This window comes from Haliotis rufescens, unplaced genomic scaffold (assembly GCF_023055435.1).
Source record: "Haliotis rufescens isolate VD_foot unplaced genomic scaffold, xgHalRufe1.0.p SCAF_5, whole genome shotgun sequence".
Taxonomy (NCBI): domain Eukaryota; kingdom Metazoa; phylum Mollusca; class Gastropoda; order Lepetellida; family Haliotidae; genus Haliotis; species Haliotis rufescens.
In genome coordinates this window covers 31,019,495-31,038,411 of record NW_025964223.1, presented here as the reverse complement: position 1 = coordinate 31,038,411, position 18,917 = coordinate 31,019,495, and the positions used below count along the sequence as shown (strand labels likewise).

Sequence of the window (18,917 nt, the reverse complement as noted above, 5' to 3'; positions counted from 1 at the left end):
GCGCCACCAGCAGTGGAGAAGAGTCCTCTTCTCAGACGAGAGCCATTACTGTATCTCAATAGCAGATGGCCGCGACGTTGTTGAGAGAGACTCGTTGGGTAGTCCGTGCATCATGATGTGAGGTGGAATTGGTCTTGCACAGAGGGTCGGCCCTGTGGTCTTCCAGAACATCGGTCCAGTGAGAGGCAATAGTGTCACAGTAGCTCGGTACATTGATCAGGTCTTGAGACCACACGCCATACCTCATTTGGCACGTCGCTGCAACCACGTGTTTCAGCATGATAATGCCCGTGCTCACACTGCGAGCGCAACAAGAGACTTCCTCCAGCAGAATGGCATTAGAACCATGCACTGGCCTGATTTAAATCCCATTGAGCACCTGTGGGAAGAGATTCAAAGACGGCTGAATGACGTCTGACCAAGGCCGACAACTGCAGCTGAACTGCATCAGGCGTTCCTCAGAGTGTGGGCTCAAGTGCCTATGGCCTTCATCAACCGCCTCATCGATTCTATGCATCGACGTTGCACGGCAGTCATCAATGCACATGGTGGACACACGAGATACTGACTTGTGATGCCAGTTTCACAGGGACTGGTGTTGTGTTTCACTTTAAGAACATTTGACACTTTAATTTCAACCTTGATGATCAGTTTTGCCAAGTTTCATCTTTTTAATATGTCTCAAAGTATGTTTACAGTGTTTGGACAAATAAGGTTTCTCATATATCTATCCATGGTGACGTTTCTTTTGTGGTAAAGTATATTACGACCGATCAAGCCGGACTAATGCACAGCCTCCTTGACACAGTCGTTAAGATGCAGGAAGACTTACTAGCATCCCAAGTCTGGACTTCCTCACAGTAATTGAGACTACAGCGACAACAGCTCCTATTTAAAATTAGGTCAAGGGCCGTATCTAGCCAGATCAGGAAGTTCAACGACCACAACTTTCAATGGCAAGCTCAGAAATGTGATAGTCAAAGTCAAGCAGGATACAGTCGAGGGTTTCCAGACTTCAACCATAGACCTTGCGGTGAGAGCACCTGAGTCATCACACTCTCACAAGCGACCCTGGGACCGTAAGTCATCTGCATCCAAGGATCCTCCTGAGAAGAAGGATTCGTTGCAACAGAGGCAGAGGTACAATCTTCACAGGACTCTTTTTTTGGCCAGTTAAGGGGATATAATCGCAGTGGAAGATCAAGCGGCAGAGGGGAAAGAAAATTCGGACTTCCTTACAACCCTCTCCGACGTTATGGACCATTTCGACCTGGTTACGTCTTTGGATTGCGATTTACGCCGACTGTCTTTGACATAAAGCCGACTCCAGGCCAAGTGGGAGGGCGCTTTCTGTCATATGCCGAAAATTTGAAGCAAGTTACGCCCGACCACTGGATTCTAGACGTGGCTCACGGTTACAAGCCACACTTCAGGAAACATCCGAGCCTGTACAGACATGCGGTGGGTTTCACCTGACCGGTGCCAAGTTAGCAGCTGCAGAATTGGCTGTCAGGAAACTACTAAAGAAGCGAGCCATTCGGGAACTAAAGGAGTCCAAAAACACCAAAGGTTTTTACTCCCCAGTCTTTTTAGTTCCGAAGAACACAACCGAGATAAGGATGAAAATGGATCTAAAGATCCTCAACAAGAGATATCTGGTGCCGCTTCTAAAATTCCAGATGGAATCCATACAGAAATTGTGGTCAACAGATGCATATCTTCACGTCCTGATACACCCTCATCTTGGAAATATCTATGCTTCGTAATCAATGGCCAAAACTACGAAGTCCTACCATTCGGGATAGTAATATCACCTTGGCTATTCACCAGAAGTACAAGTTCGCCCATCTCCAGCTAGTTCGAATCCGTGGTTATCTGGACAACTTCTTAGCGGCAGAAAAAATCAGCTTGAGCAAAACATGATATTATTGGTTCAACTTATGACTTACCTAGGTTTCCTAGTCAACCCAGCCTAGTCAGAGATCACTCCCGTCCAAGACATTATATACATAAGAGCAAGGTTCCAGCTAGACGGGATGTCTATGCCCACCAGAAGATCGATTCGACAAGACTATTAAGATGATCCAATAAATCTCAGGTCAGCCCAGCAAGTCGCTGAGGTGGTGGATGTCTCTGCTAGGTAACTTGACATCTCTACAGGATATGATTTTCAGATGAAGGCTAAGGTTATGTCCTCTACAGACATGGGTAAACTCTATACGATCGAAGGGCCTAGAGTTCCAGTGTCAGTTACCTCCCACTTTGCTACAAGACCTTCATTGGTGGAATCACAGTACAGGGATCGTGAAACACAGGAGAAAAACCTTTCTATCAACTGCAGGGAAATGAAGGCCATATATACTGAACAACAAAAGTTCCTGTGACATTGAATAAGCTTTAATGCAAAGTTATGTTTTTTACCAAATCTGAAACAATTTCGGTTTGCAACAGATAAAAGACTCCTGGTTTAATGGTTTAATTTGCCATACTGACTTCAGAAAATGCGTGATTTCATAAAACAACATGGACATGCCTAAATGTAGTCATGCACCATGACCGTAGAATATATTTATTTTATGAAAAAATAAAATAATCTAGAAATGCATACAAAAGCAAGTCTAGCCAGCTCAAGCTAGCTCTTTTCCACATTCTGAAATCAGCATAGGGAATTTTTTATTTTATTTTTAGAGTCAAGAAGGATATTGTGTAATATAAGATTTCAGAGACTAAATGTTAGTCTAGCCAAAATGTCAATTTACAAATCAATAGCGTGTGTGTCCACCTGGTTGCGATGCAAGCAACACATCTTCGTCTCATGGAATGGACCAGGCGTCGCACAAAGTCCTGGCGGATATCTGTCCATATCTGCTGGAGCATGTTTCGAAGTTCCTGGAGTGTCTGTGGAACACGTGGTTGACGTCGAAGGCGCCGATCCATCTCATCCCACATGTGCTCGATTGGTGAGACATCAGGGGAGCGAGCCGGCTTCGATGACATTCATGTTGTTTTGTTAAAGAGAATCCTGAGCAAGTCGAGCAATGTGAGGCCAGGCTTTGTCATGTTGAAAGATAATGCCTGGGCCTTGACGATGCAAAAACGGTAGAACAACAAGGCCGATGATCTCGTCGCGGTAGCGCTGTCCATTGAGATTTCCCTCTACCACTATCAAACGGGCCCTCTGTATTGCTGTAATCCCACCCCATACCTTAACGCTGCCGCCCCCGAACCGATCTTCTTCCATGACACAATGATTGACGTCACATGGACGTCGGTACACTCGGATCCGTTCATCGCTGTGGCTGAGGTGAAAACAAGACTTGTAAGTGAATAGAACTTGTCCACACTGCATGGCCGTCCAGCGTAGACGCTGTCTGCACCACTGTAGACGTGCTTGACAGTGGTTTCCTGTCAAAATGGGACGTCTGGCGGGTCTTCTGGCGACAATCCCTGCACATCTGAGGCGACGATGTACGGTTTGTGAAGATATTCGTCGAAGGCCAGGGATGCTTCTTGCAGTCACTGTTGCTGTCTGGAATCAATTTCGTATGTGTGTTGTTCAAATCCAGTTGTCTTGTTGATTATTGGTTAAGCGTGGCCTGCTACTCCGAGGATTGTCTCTGACTGCATTCGTCTGTTGCCAACATTGCCATAAACACCAAATGGTGTTTCTGTGGACGTTAAATTGTCTTGCAACATCACGTTGACTCAATCCTGTTTCAAACATACCAATGGCTCGCAGTCGCCCATTTTCGGACAGGCGTGGAATTTCGTAATGTTGAATAATTGCGTAATTTTGTTGTTTTTCTGAGTGGTTGTTGTCAGCACGATGCTAAATAATGCATATGGAATCCTGTTAACATACATGTCTTTATACCCATTCTTGGGTAGTGAAATGCATGGGGCTTGCATAAAAGTCAACTTTTGCATGGAATGCATGCTTTTCTGTAGCAGTTGCGATTTGTGACTTGATTCCATACATGTACTGCAATATTGAAAACCAAACTTTACTTGTTTGAAAAATACACTAAATTATTGGTGTCACAGGAACTTTTGTTGTTGAGTATATTACGCCATCCAGAACACAACTTCATCTATCATTAGTTCTCATAGCCACGGACAACACAGTAGTGGCCTATATTCAGAAGCAGGGAGGAACCAGATCCAGCTCCCTGATGATGGAGACTACACGATTGTTGGAATTGGCAGACTCCTTCAACTGCCGGGTGGAAGCAAGACATAAACTAAACATACTGGCAGTAGTATAGGTAATGGGGGTTCTGCCGCAACCCCACTGGAGCCAGATTTATAAACCTATACTGCTACTACAAGGGGAATTTTTTATGCAAAAACGATGATGCGATTCAACGATCGTCATGATTCTTATTAAAAGAAACATCAATATTAATTAGTAATGGATAAAATTTACTATAGCCCACGAGGATATTGGAAAGGTATAGGAGCAATAAAAAAATTAGCCACTGTGGCTAAGGTATCTAAAGATGTGGCCAAGGATTGGCTTAAGAAACAAGTGGTGTGGCAAATATACTTACCAGCACCGCGTTTTATCCCCAGGAAGAAGTTTGATATTTTTACAACGAATGAAGTTCATCAGGCTGACCTCTTGTTTCTTCCCCATGATAAGGTACGACGCAAAACGTATAAATACGCTTTAACCGTAGGGGATGTGGCTAGTCGATATCAAGAGGCTGAGCCATTCAAGAGGGCGTCTTTTTCTTGTTGACTACCCCCAGATTTCGGCACCCCTGCAATATTTTCCACTAGATCAATAGGATGTGTCCAAAGCATACAACTGTGTCCAAAGAATTTCCAATTGAACTTTTGTGCCCAGCTGGAGTATAGAACAAAAATGGAAGAAGCGAAATATACAACTATTGAGAGCATGGGCGTACGAGCAGAAATGTCTGTGTTCCAACATATACTAGTGGAGAATGCATACGAAGACATCTTGCTACCAGATATAGCCAAGGTAGACAATTTGGAAGGAAATCTGGGTAGAACACATCTAGAACCTTTGGAGGGCCTGCCAACATTTGTAGACGATATGTATATATTAATCCTGGTTCGCCCCGATTATGTTTCTAGGTTTGTCAGCACCATACCCATGCTCGTGGGTTTCACCGGAGTGGTAAACAGTCGCAGACGTAACGTGTACGCGAAACGGCTCTGCCGTCTCTTTTATGAGAGACGGGTGCAGTCCGCAGTACTCAGTGAAGCGCTTGATACTAATTAATTCAATCACCGTGGCTGTGCTGTCACCCGCTACCTCCGTGAAAGTAATTAAAGCGCTATGTAAAATCACCCACTGCCCCCAATCCACCCAAGGTTGTGACTTGCAGGTTGCATGTGCATCGAGGCATCCACCTTCCAATCTTCACATACCCTATTTTCAAACAGTTCTTGTTATTTCTGACATATTCCGTGTATACTCGGACCTCGTGGTACCGCGGCATTTGTGATTTCCGGTCGTTCACGCAGAACATGCCTTTTAGCGGCTGTCTGAAAATCAGTAACCAGGAAGTGCTCGCCCCGTAAACAATTTCAATTTTCTGGGAATGTTCCGTTTGATGCAAGTGAGGGGTCATTAACGCATTGATACTTACTTCTGGCATCTTTTTTTTTTTTTGCCTTACACCCATTTGTCAATGGACAACAATATGACCGACAGTTTCCCAAATAAACTTTCTCTATCGACCTGAACTAGGTTATCTGCATATTCATGGCGACTAATAAGGTAACGGAAGTTACGTAGACCGCACATTTTTCCCTCTCTCGGGCCAGGAGTGCTTTATATATATTTTTAACATGTTTTCCATTTTTTTTTACAATTTATTTTCATCCAATTTTTTTATCCAACAAAAATCTTAAAATATCATTTCTGATATTTTGTTGCTTTTAGATATTTGTTCTTACTTTTCAGTTACTTTTCAGCAAATATGCATTGAATACCTATAATGATAACACATTCAGAATTTTATATGTGTTGTCTTTGGACAAATCACTGAAGTCTGACATCACCATACTTAGAACACGAATAATCATAAATGTTATTGAGTGCATTTTGTTCTGTTTAGTGTACATGACAAGTACCGCGAAAGCAGGCTACAAAGTTGAATGTACCAATAACTTTAATTTTTGTGAAACTATGAGCATATGCGCTTTGTTGAATAAGATTCAGTTGATATGGGTTATACCGTTATAATGTCTGTCTGTGCTATGATAGGGAACAGTGGAAACTTTCCCGGTGACTTATTGTACCAGTTATCGCCAACGCCTTACGGCATGTGATCACGCCCACAGTTCCAGTTTACAAATTACATGAGTTGGGTATCACAGTTATCTCGCTCAATGGTTTTTTTTAATTCACCAAGATTAATAAGAAATGTTATTATCAATTTGTTCTCTGCAAACTGACATAAGCCCTTTATTCCCTAAATTCTATCTTGCTTATCCCTATATGTAGCTCAAATAGGTTTCAGAATTGTATTTTGAGGAAGCTAGGAAGCAATAACAGAAATGAAAGGGAATCATAGATACTTTCACGTGAATTAGTCACGTGACACCACCGACGTGTCTTTTCTAAAGTTGTATTGAGCAAGGTGATTATGTAGGGTTTTAAAAAATATTTCCTCACAAGAGTCCTTTTCATCATCGAAATGTCCGATCACATGATATACAATTTAGCCTTTTGGAGTGGAGAAACGCTTAGTCATAATGATAAATGTGCCTGATTGCGGCTCCGCTCTATTCTTGATGCGCCAAACGACACCTATCTGAGCAATAGCCAGATTGACATGTTTTTGTTGTCGATTAGTGATACACGATCATTATCATATTATGCGAAGTAGTATTTTCTGTTTTGCTTGGCATTGTTTTATATGCAGATATTTAAATTACCGCATGTATTTTCTCGTAAATTATAGTCCGGAAATAGCAATCAGCTCACATCTACCTGTTCATTAGCGGTAATTTGACCTGTAAATAAATCCGTTTATTGATGTACGATTTTGACACAATGTATATCTGAAAAGGATTGAATGGAATATTGTGTATAGTTATAGTGTAATAACAGGATTTCCGAAGTTACGCGCTATGGTGTTATGCTAATTTGCATCTAGTGAATATGCTATCTAATTGAAGTGGCGCCAGCGAGACGACAGACCCGAGTTTTGATGTCCTCATAAAAAGTGCGTATAAGAGGGACAGTATACTTTATAGAGTGGACTAGTTTCAAGGTATCGGATCGGCACGTTATGTTATTTAAGTGTAGAAAGTGTTGTTCACTGCAAATCATAAAATCACACAGTCGATGGGATAGCAGTATTGATTCTTAAGTGAATAACACTATTATGTTAATTTGTTCAGCTTTAAGCTGCACACAATAGAATACTACAATGATGAACACGCTTATGATGAACGCGCAAATGGTATAAGTCGAAATCTATGGTATTTATAGGTTTCCATGTAATACATTCGGAATATATATAAAGCTCCAGGCATAGCCTCCTCGAGTGAAAAGTAAAATGAAGGATCCATGAAGTACCATAGTTTGAGGGCATACATTATACAACTCTGAGAGTAGGGTATATGGTATGTTCTATAGAGATTTTGACATTTGCATGTTCCATTCGTGACGAACTCGTGTTAATCCAGGGAACGCTTCCTGTGTCCTTCTAAACACAAACCGGCTGAGCTGTTGAATTAAAAGAATTGTCAACTCGTTGCGTAATGATTCACGTACGTTTTCCCATGTCAAGATGCTATTGCTGAACACATCGAGAACACTGTATCATGGTTATATTGTACAATTCTAAATACAAGACGTGTACATTCAAAACATTTTCGTTTGACCGTACTTGGAAGTCTGATTGGTTTGTGGTATTTCCGCACATAGCATTCATGGATGGGGGGCGGGGGGGGAGGTTTTTGTAGGATACAGAAAGGGGCGAGTGGTGACGAGGGGTAAGAGACGACTTATGGGATTGGGTGGTCAGGCTTGCTGACTTGGCTGATGCATGTCATCCATCTCAATTGTGTGGATCGATGGTCATGATGTCAATCATTGGATTATCTGGTCCAGACTCGATTATTTACAGAGCACCGTCATGAAGCTGGAATAATGCTGAGTGCGGCGTTAAACAACAAAGAAACATATCATGACAAGACTGTGCACCTAATACCACATACAACAAGCATGAAATACTCACATCCCCCGCCAATATGACATGTCGGGTTGTGTGCAATGTAAATGGCCTAATTGCAGCACTAAAAAAAGTTTACAGCCATTTTCAGTCTAAATCAAAGTCGCTGCCATGAAAACTCAAAAAAAAAATTTTATGAAAAAACCCAAACTCTCAAAAGGCACCAGTTCACCACTAGATCTATCTATGTGCCAAGTTTGGTGAAGAAATATGGTACGGTTTTCAAGATCTGCTCAGGAAACGAGGACTACTGCCATTTTCAGTCTAAATCAAAGTCGCTGCCATGGAAACTCAAAAAATATTTTTGTTAAAAATCCCAAACTATCAAAAGGCACCAGTTCACCACTTGACCTATCTATGTGCGAAGTTTGATGAAGAAATATAAGTATGGTTTTCAAGATCTGCTCAGGAAACGAGGACTACCGCCATTTTCAGTCTAAATCAAAGTCTTTGCCATGGAAACTCAAAAAATATTTTTGTTAAAAATCCCAAACTATCAAAAGGCACCAGTTCACCACTTGACCTATCTATGTGCGAAGTTTGATGAAGAAATATAAGTATGGTTTTCAAAATCTGCTCAGGAAACGAGGACTACCGCCATTTTCAGTCTAAATCAAAGTCTTTGCCATGGAAACTCAAAAAATTTTTTTTATGAAAAATCCCAAACTCTCAAAAGGCACCAGTTCACCACTAGACCTATCTATGTGCCAAGTTTGGTGAAGAAATATGGTACGGTTTTCAAGATCTGCTCCGGAAACGAAATGTGACGGACGGACGGACGGAAGGATGGAAAGACGGAAGGACGGACGGACGGATGGACGGATGGCACCCATTCCTATATCCCCCTTCTACTTCGTGGCGGGGGATAATAATGAGAAAAAATACTTACCATTATCAGAAGAGGGTCGCCGGAATATACTGTTGATTGTTGTAACTAAGGTGGCTTTTCATTAGTTACCAGTTGCGAGCATTTTGAAGAAAGTAGACATGTTTCAACGCGCTGGCACATAGGTGTGCGTTCGTGTGCTCGAAAAAGTATATATATGTCGTTACACTACGACAATTAAGCTTTAAGAAAATACTGAAATTATGTTTCTGAAAAAGATACACATAGGAGAAAATCACTGTCCAAAATCAGCAAATTTGGTTCCATTGTCGTACATTTCTTTCCAAATTTGCCTCTTTTTATTTATTTTTCTACTTTTTATATCGTTCGATAACAAGCATCTAACAGTCAACTACGTATATTTTTTTTTATAATCACATAGGAAGCGTGTAGAGACGGGTTGTTTTTGTGTCAAATGCAGACATTTGTAATCCATCGACAGGCAGTCACGCCTACAAGTGACTCTCTCTCAGGCTGTCTTTCACTTGCTTGTTCGGAGAGCCATCTCTCGTACGCGTAACGGGGCTGTGGGATGTCTTGTTACCAGTTGCGAGTATTTTGAAGAAAGTAGACATGTTTCAACGCGCTGGCACATAGATGTGCGTTCTTGTGCCTGAAAAAGTATATATATGTTGCTACACTACGACAAATAAGCTTTAAGAAAATACTGAAATTATGTTTCTGAAAAATATACACATAGGAGAAAATCGCTGCCCAAAATCCCAAAATTTGACTCTTTAAATTTACTTTTCAATATTTTATGTTGTTCGATAACAAGCATTATTCATTATTTCATAGAAATACTCCAGAAAGGGTGTCCATAGGTAGCAACTTTACGAGGAATAAGATTCAAGTAAATAACAAAAATTATTTCTGTAAAATATGTACATAGGAAAATATCGCTGTCCCAAAAGGGCTAGCTTAGGTCACATTTCTAATTTAAACATTTTTATTATCACATAAATATGAAAATATTGGTTGAATCGCTTATGTTAAGCTCACATTTCCCACTTTTCTCTCCACATTTGACCATTTAATTATCCCCCGCCGCGCGAAAGCGCGAAGCGGGGGATATAGTATTCACGACCGTCCGTACGTCCCACCTGTTTGTTGCCGCGATATCTCAAGAACTAAACACTGGATTGTCTTCATATTTGGTACTATGGTGTATATACAGACTCCGCAGACACCAGTCGGTTTTGGTGACCTTGATCCCATTTTCAAGGTCACAGCAGACAAATCTGCTTTTAGAGTTGGAAAACGGTGTTGCCGCGATATCTCAAGAACTAAACACTGGATTGTCTTCATATTTGGAACTATGGTGTATATACAGACTCCGCAGACACCAGTCGGTTTTGGTGACCTTGATCCCATTTTCAAGGTCACAGCAGACAAATCTGCTTTTAGAGTTGGAAAACGGTGTTGCCGCGATATCTCAAGAACTAAACACTGGATTGTCTTCATATTTGGAACTATGGTGTATATACAGACTCCGCAGACACCAGTCGGTTTTGGTGACCTTGATCCCATTTTCAAGGTCACAGCAGGCAAATCTGCTTTTGGAGTTGGAAAACGGTTTTGCCGCGATATCTCAAGAACTAAACACTGGATTGTCTTCATATTTGGAACTATGGTGTATATACAGACACCGCAGACACCAGTCGGTTTTGGTGACCTTGACCCCATTGTCAAGGTCACAGCAGGCAAATCTGCTTTTGGAGTTAGAAAACGGTGTTGCCGCGATATCTCAAGAACTAATCGCTGGATTGTCTTCATATTTGGAACTATAGTGTATATACAGACACCGCATACACCTGTCAGATTTGGTGACCTTGACCCGATTTTCAAGGTCACAGCAGGCAAATCTGTTTTTGGAGTTGGAAAACGGCGTTGCCACAATATCTCAAGAACTAATCGCTGGATTGTCTTCATATTTGGTACTATGGTGTACAGGCGGGGGATATTTCGTCACTCTGTGACAAATACTTGTTGATTATATTTTACATTTTGTGTCATTTGATAACACGTATATAAAAGTCAACGACAGTACGTATGTTTGTTTTATCATTCACATACACTATGACAAAAATGGCCGTCCAGAAAGGGTTAAGTTTGCCCCACATTTCAAGTTTTCTACGATTCAAAATATTGCATAGCGGGTGGCCGTCTCTCGTGCGCGTAACGACTTTGCGATACTGTGAAAGCAATCCTAGTCATGGCAATCATGTCGCTAGCTCTCTGGCTGTTGTTAACAAATTTGATATTTACCATCTTTTGTTCAAGAAAATATTAATAGACGAAAAACTTGATGCTTCATAAATACCCCAATTACAAGAAGATAATGTGCTGTTGAATATATGGCCAGAGTAATAATATTTCAGTTCAAACTAAATTAAATCCAAGGCGCATTGTTTGGAATTCAGCAGAAGTCTTTGCCGTGTTTTCAAACAATTTTACTTCCACCTAATAATATATTACCCACTGCAAAATTGTTTTCCTAATACGTGATCAAAATACATTTCCTCCTTGTTCTAACCAAGAAACTACGCGCTAAATAAATATCGTGCATATTATACGCACCATTCTGATTCAGACACATTTAGTGTAACAAGACGGATGTTCTGATTGAACATTTTAGTCAGGCATCAGTTACCTCCCTTTATCGGCTTGTCCACCAGTCACTTGTACGCAAGACGGTTCGCGCAGTTTCGAAGAAAGTAAACATGTTTCAATGCGATGGAAAACGGGTGTGCGTTGGTGTGCGTGAAATAATTCATATATTTTGTAACTCTATGATGAATAAGGTTTTTAGAAAATACTTCATGTTAGTTTCTGAAAAATATGTACATAGGAGAAAATCGCTGTCAAAAATAGAACATTTTGCTCTATTTTTGCACATTTTTCTCCTAATTTGACCATTTATTATTTTTCTTATGACATTTTTTTCATGTCATTCGATAACTAGTATAATGATAAGTAACTGTACTTAATTTTGTTTTATTATTTTCACAAATAACACTTGTAGAGACATTTGTTGTGCAACATGCAGAAATCCATGGTCAACTGACAGGCCGTCATGCATACGAGTGACCCCTCTCAGGTGGTCACTTGTACGAGAGACGGGAGAGACGTCTCGCGTACACGTTACGTCCTCTACTGCGTCTGAGACCTGCATCTCGGGCTTTCCTCCCACATTAAGCTGAAACGCCGTGATATAACTGGAATACTGTTGAAAGCGGCGTTAAACCAAACACACTCACTCACTCACTCATGTATGTATTTGGCTATCTAGAAGAAAACGATATAGTATCTCTACGAGGATCTGTGTCTTGTACAACTGGAAAAATGGATCTGCAAAATGTATACTACAAGAAATACAAATAGCAACTCAGAAAGTATACGGATGTTGTGTGCATGCTACTATTGCAAATACAATTTCCTACATAGGAGGCCACGGGAGCAAAATACGAGACACAATACAACAAATACAAAAACAAACAGAATACAAAGCGAAGAAAAAATGGATGGAAAGATTTTCCGACGAGGAACCCAAAGGTATATTTGTGTGCAAAATAGATGTCTCCGAGTTGTCTCTAGAGGAAACACAAAAAGGGTTGGATGCACTACACGAGCAACTATATTCCTTTGGATACGAGATATATTCAATAGACTATACTAGAGACTTTTCTGGTGTACTAGATAGGAAAAAACTAGTGGAATACCTACAAAGCGAGGGATACTTTCTACAAGGTATACAATTGTGGAGAAAGAGAAGGAACAATTCTAGACAATACAGCGTCTGTAGGAGAACATGTATGTACTTGGGTATACAGTAGGAACAATAGAGCATTTTCTGCGAAGATATACAACAAAGTTGTTTCCGAATCCAATAGGAGCACATCTTTGCGAATACGTAAATTGTCCAAATAGACACCTAAGGAAAACATTTTTGCATCCAGACGTACAGAAAAGGGGTTGTTCTCGAATAGAAGTATCTGTGTATGCACCAGACGAAGACATAGGACCTTGGGTTGTAGACGGAATTCTAGAGTTGGTATCCCCCAAAGAAGAACCACTTTTTCTCAAACAACCACCAGAAAACCAATGGAGAAACTTGGCAAAGAAATTGGATAGATGTTGTATAGTCGCCTCTAGACCTCTTAGGAAGATATTTGCAGCAGGGTATGCACACACAAAAAATAGGAGAAAAGCAGGGATACATATACAGCCGAAAAAAGAGACAGTAGAAGATCCGTCGAAATGGGAAAGAGCAGTAGAATTTGCAATTGGAGACTTTGGGTTTTCGCGCTTGTCCAATATTTCGTATAGACATACTATCTTCCACAAACGAAGGTGTGGAGTTTGGACCACTTTGATGCTATACAAAAGCAAAGGATTCCAAAACTATTCTTTCACCATCCAAACAACCAACAAAAATATCCAAGGCAGATACAAACCCTTCCATACTTCTCCAAAGCACAGAACACATAGAATGGATATTCCGGAAAAACAAATCCCAGAGAATAAGAAAAGAAGTTTCCCAATTCCAAGCAATAGAAATGGAAACCAAAAGACAAATATCCACTCTTTCCAGATCCAATAGAGAACGAAGATTGCAAGACATAGAAGACTGGTTGGATCTATGGAAAGAAAATATTGCAAAAATACACGAACAAAGAATACAAAAAGAAAAGAAGGAAAGGAAAAAGAGAGAACAAGAAATAGAAGAAATACAAAAAACATACAAGAATATAGAAGAATATAGAATTGCATCTACAGATACCAAAAATATTGTAGAACAAAATTTGGGAAGCTGGTGTAGAAAGATGTCCGAATTTTCTGGAAAACTATTTCTATAGTCAGATGGAAAGGAGAACGTGTTGTAGTTAGGCATATGGAATATATTGAAAATGTAGACAATTCCAGAGAACTTGTATAGAGTCCTTATTCACTTTTATGCCCATTGAAGTGTTACATTGGAGTCAGTATTTAGATATTTATGAAAAGACAAGGTGGCGGCATTTTTGACAAGTTTAAACATTCTTTTTTTCATCTTTGGACATGGGAAGATAATATCTGGCTCAGTTTGTTTAATTTTGACATGAAAACACTGATGGTACGCAGACATGTTGGGACGAACGAGGACAGACAAAACCTAAGTTTTCTTCATATAAATCTGTTTTAATTCATTTGCATTTCGGGTAGTGGGTACAACTTGCCACCCAAAATGGGATTAATACATGTGAATATATCAATGTCTTGAAACTCTTTCAAGGTTAAAAAAAATATCAAAAAGTGTTGGGACAAACGGAGACAGACATGATGCTTTAAAATAGCAATTTACAAGAAAAATTAAATGTTCCCTGAAGTATGGAATGAAACATTACAAGTACATTAAGATATAATCAAACAATTAAAGGTTAATTACAACTATTTAAGCAGCACAAGACAAATAAAAATCAGGGTTTTGTGTCGGGACGAACAAAGGACAGACATTTGTGATGTCGGGACGAACAAAGGACAGACATTTGTGATGTCAGGACGAACAAAGGACATACAAAGAAAAACAGGATAAAATACAGTCTGCAAACCACTTTTATTTCATATTCCAAATCATACTGTGTGACAAGTCACAAATTCTACAATGGTGATGACGATGTATCTCAAAATAATTTCTAACTGGTCTATAACCATGGAATATTTTTCAATATAAACAACCCAATAAGGCTGTCCCATCGCCGGAAAATAACAGCTGTTCATTATTTCTGAATTAAATCATATGCATATCAATAATATCTAATTTAGCATAAAAATTCATGAAGTATCATGCAATTATGTCTTCTTTACAACCAACTATAAATGTGTCTACTTTGTAAAAAAAAATGCTTGTGCCTCATGGTATGCCCGAAATATGTTCTAGAAGAAAATTCTTTTGTTTCTAGATATTATTTTGACATTAAGTTACTAATTAACACACCAGGGTAATTACATTGTAATGAAGTTGTAATATATAGTGATAACACATTCCATTACTGTATTAATACATAATTTCATTCCAAGTACAATTGTTTATCGGTAGACAAGATTCCCAACAGCCTGGAATGTGGTTTGGGGTTTTCCAGAAATTAATGTGGGCAGGGCAGGAAGATATTTTCTAAGACTCAGGGACCCCACACGCCCATCAAATTTTAAAACTATAATGCTGTATGCAAGTTGTATATTAAAAATAACAGATTGTGGAATCTTGATATCCCCACCACTCATTAAATATTTTTAAATGTACATCCCAGCCCTCTCAAACATTCATTTAGGAATAACCCTTTATAATTTATATATTCAGTAACTGTTTGACAATTATTCATTGTACTGAATATTTTACAAACCACTTCAAATTGTTGATGAATTCAAAGTATTATCGCAAGACTTAATAAGGAAAAAACTGCGACACAATAAATTATTCCTAGGCAAAGCTGTACAATTGCTGCTATTTTGTATCCACATGAAAAATCATTTTAGAAAAATTAATTTAATTTAATTTAACTTTGAAAGTCTTCCACTGTGCAATTAAACATTAGCTATCCTGTATCTTGAATATTGTTTATCTCAATGACCAATATCAGTTTTGCCATACTCCTTTTTATGTTTATTCAGAAACTGGTTATTGGTGTCCTCTTGGTTCTTGATCTTGTAGTCCATTCTAAAGGTGGACAGGGCGTTAGTCATCTCCTGTATCAACAAGATATATATAATTGCATCACCAATAAAATGTTAAAAATTGAAGAACATTAACATACAAGGCAAGGCAATTCATAGTCCCTCATCGAAAGATAATAAGTCAATAATATATAGGTAAGGTGACCTACTTTAGTATGCTACACTTCACTTTTGCAAGATACACTTGTGCAACACATGGTAAAGTTTGGTGAAAATCGGTCCATTCATAGTGAATCTAATTTGCTATTTTGTTATTATCTATGTGCAGATGAAGATTATTGTTGAAATTGTTGTACAGCTCCAATGCACAGCACATGCTAACATATCTAACCATAAAAACAGTGTTTTCGGGGACTGTCCCTTTAAACAACATTATATTCATGACCAAAAACTTGAATTCTTTCAGTACAACAGTCAGAAATATGATGCAATATTTTGAGTTAGATAAAGTTCTATTAAATGTCCTACCTCAAATAATGTCCTATCAATTGCTATTCTGACGTCTTCGAACATGACAGTGTGGTGGATGTCCTTTGCCAGCCATCTTTGTTTCACTTTAGTGAAAAAAGTCACCCATGGCCAATCATCCACCTGTTGAAATCAAAATTATAATATATAATATGTATTTGCCACTTCAACATGATTTCATAAGCAAGCTGCACAGTTTAATTTTATTGAAGGATTCACGAAAGCAGACTGAAGACAGAAGACTGAAAATGTAAATATTGCCCCATGAACAACCAGGTTAATTTTAGATGGGGCTGCCACAAACTCGGCCAATTTTTCATTTGAACCCAGACCCAAATTTCCTGTGGATTTTGAGTTCTAGACTTAACCACTTTGCCACAGTGGTTCTAATAAGCAAAATATAGACTGTATAACTGAATTTAATTGTGATCTAGGAAGCATCAAGACAAGTAATAATTGTAATTTACCATGCTTTTACCAAAGTGAAGCACATCCATATAGTAAATATAAATTTGAAGTTTTGTTTAATATCCAGGTGGTATTTTATTTTTAAGATTAATTTATTAAGCATAAATGAGATTTTGTAATGATATTGTGTATAATTACTTCCCTTTGGAGGATGTGAGTTTCCATTTTGTTAAAAACCAAAAGTATATTGTTGAGTCCAATGTGATCATACTGATAAACAGAGAAATGGACCCATCTATTAATCTACTACATATCGGACTATATATATTTCCCTTGTTGACTTGGAGTAACTCCATCTTGTTTTTATATTGGAAAACACAAAGTTAATTCTGAAGTTTGTTACCTGTCAACTTGTTCAGGATTCATCCGACCCCTATAATCAGCTTTTCGCTTTCGTTCCTGTTCGATGTAGTCTTGGTCACCTTTTTTCAGCTGCCTCCCATCGCCTACACCTCTCACCATTCTAATGAGACCAATAAGTACATTCATTAATTTACAATAAAGCAAAATGTTACCCTTAGCAATGCGTATTGCACTGTCAATAAACATATAGATCTATATTTTATTCATAAACAAACTAGGACAACACTTATATTCTGTTACGCCAAGCTAAAAAAACTGAAAAGGGGAGGGGGGAGATATTTTGATTTTTTATGAAATGTTCCCAGGATTAAGGAATAGGGAATTTTTTTATCATTATTTTTTTAATTTAAACTCACTTTTATAAAGCTTGATGTAGACCTACACACTTAAAATCCTAATCTAGGAAACGCACAATTAATTTTGTTCGGCCCTACTTTGAAAAATGTCAGCATTCAAATTAAAAAAACTATAATATAGTTTTGAATGAGTAATTTTTATATGGAGGTATAATTTTCTTTGAAACAGTACAGTTCTCAGGTTTTAATTTACAAAAAGTCATCCATCCTAACCTAAATTCATGTTCACATTTTTTCATGTCATTTATTGTTTTAACCCTTGTATGTAAATGTTTAACATGTTTTACATAGCCCCATGGAAGATTAAAGTAGCTCCAAGATATAAATGAGTCAATTAACTCTTTCAACACCAGTCAACCAGAAGTGTTTACTGCTGGGACACGATATAACTGGAATACTGTTAAAAGCGGCGTTAAACCCAACTCACTCACTCACTCACAAGTTCCCAGAGACTCTTGTGTGATAGATGAAGCCAACATTCATCAAAGAAGATATCTGCTTGTAAAATATATTTGCTGCTACATGTTATACATCAATTGAAAGGTCTGATCCTATAATCCTATATTTTATAAATATGAAAGTTATGTTTTTCACATTATTTAAAATAATGCATAAGTTTGTTGTAAATAAATAAAATGTAAGCTAACACGTAGTTAACATCCAGATTAAGGACCAAGGAAGCGAAAACTTGACGATTTTCGGCAAATATAAGATTTCATAAAATCCACTTACCTATTTCTGTTTTATTTTCATTGTTTACGTAATTGGAAAATCATTTTAAAAAGAATTATAAATAGTTTCTGTCATCACCCATTTCCCGATAACAGCGGCTGTCCGCTCAGTAACATGAAGAAATACCCCCGTTTTCGAGACTTCGTATGAATAACACGTTCGTTGAAGAATGGCATATGACACATCGCTGGAAAGCTTATTCCTCCATCTACACGCTCGTAACATGGTCTGGTTTTTGTTCCGTAGTTATAACAATCGATGTCATTGGAATAAAATTGGTTTCTTATGAGGCTTTCTTGCCGAAATCTGCTACAAGGTTCGCGATTAGCCAAATTTGAGCACGTGACCTAAGGCAGCCAATCAAATTACAGCTGTGATAACAAGTTCGTGTTTGATAATTTTCAGAAGTTGACGAAAGATTTTCGTTAAATCGTATTATTCTGAACGTTTTAAGCAGGAAATCATGATATATATTAAAAATATGGAACTTCGTGAATGCATCGTGCTAGGTTATGAGCTGTGACAAAGATTTTTCATGCATATATTTTGACATTAAACATTGTGTCCGAGCCGAGAATTCAAGGCGATGAAAGCCGAGATGTCATTTGACTTGCATTACACGCGATACACGAACATATGGAAATAATAACCCATCTATGTAAGTTTGATTACTTTTATATATATTTTTGTTGATTTTATTTATTACTTTGT

General features: G+C 38.6%; 1 protein-coding gene and 1 long non-coding RNA gene across 5 annotated transcripts in view; one reads left to right on the top strand and one right to left on the bottom strand.

Moving 5' to 3' along the window:
- The window catches only part of LOC124118346 (protein O-mannosyl-transferase TMTC2-like), a 475,717-nt gene that overhangs the window by 31,290 nt on the left and 425,510 nt on the right, over nucleotides 1–18,917 (top strand). The window lies entirely within an intron of this gene.
- LOC125372875 lies at nucleotides 15,542–17,930 on the bottom strand. The gene is made up of 3 exons (XR_007218256.1): nucleotides 17,099–17,930; nucleotides 16,288–16,410; nucleotides 15,542–15,831 (listed from the first exon to the last, which is right to left on the bottom strand). It is a non-coding gene; the product is annotated as an uncharacterized LOC125372875 (long non-coding RNA).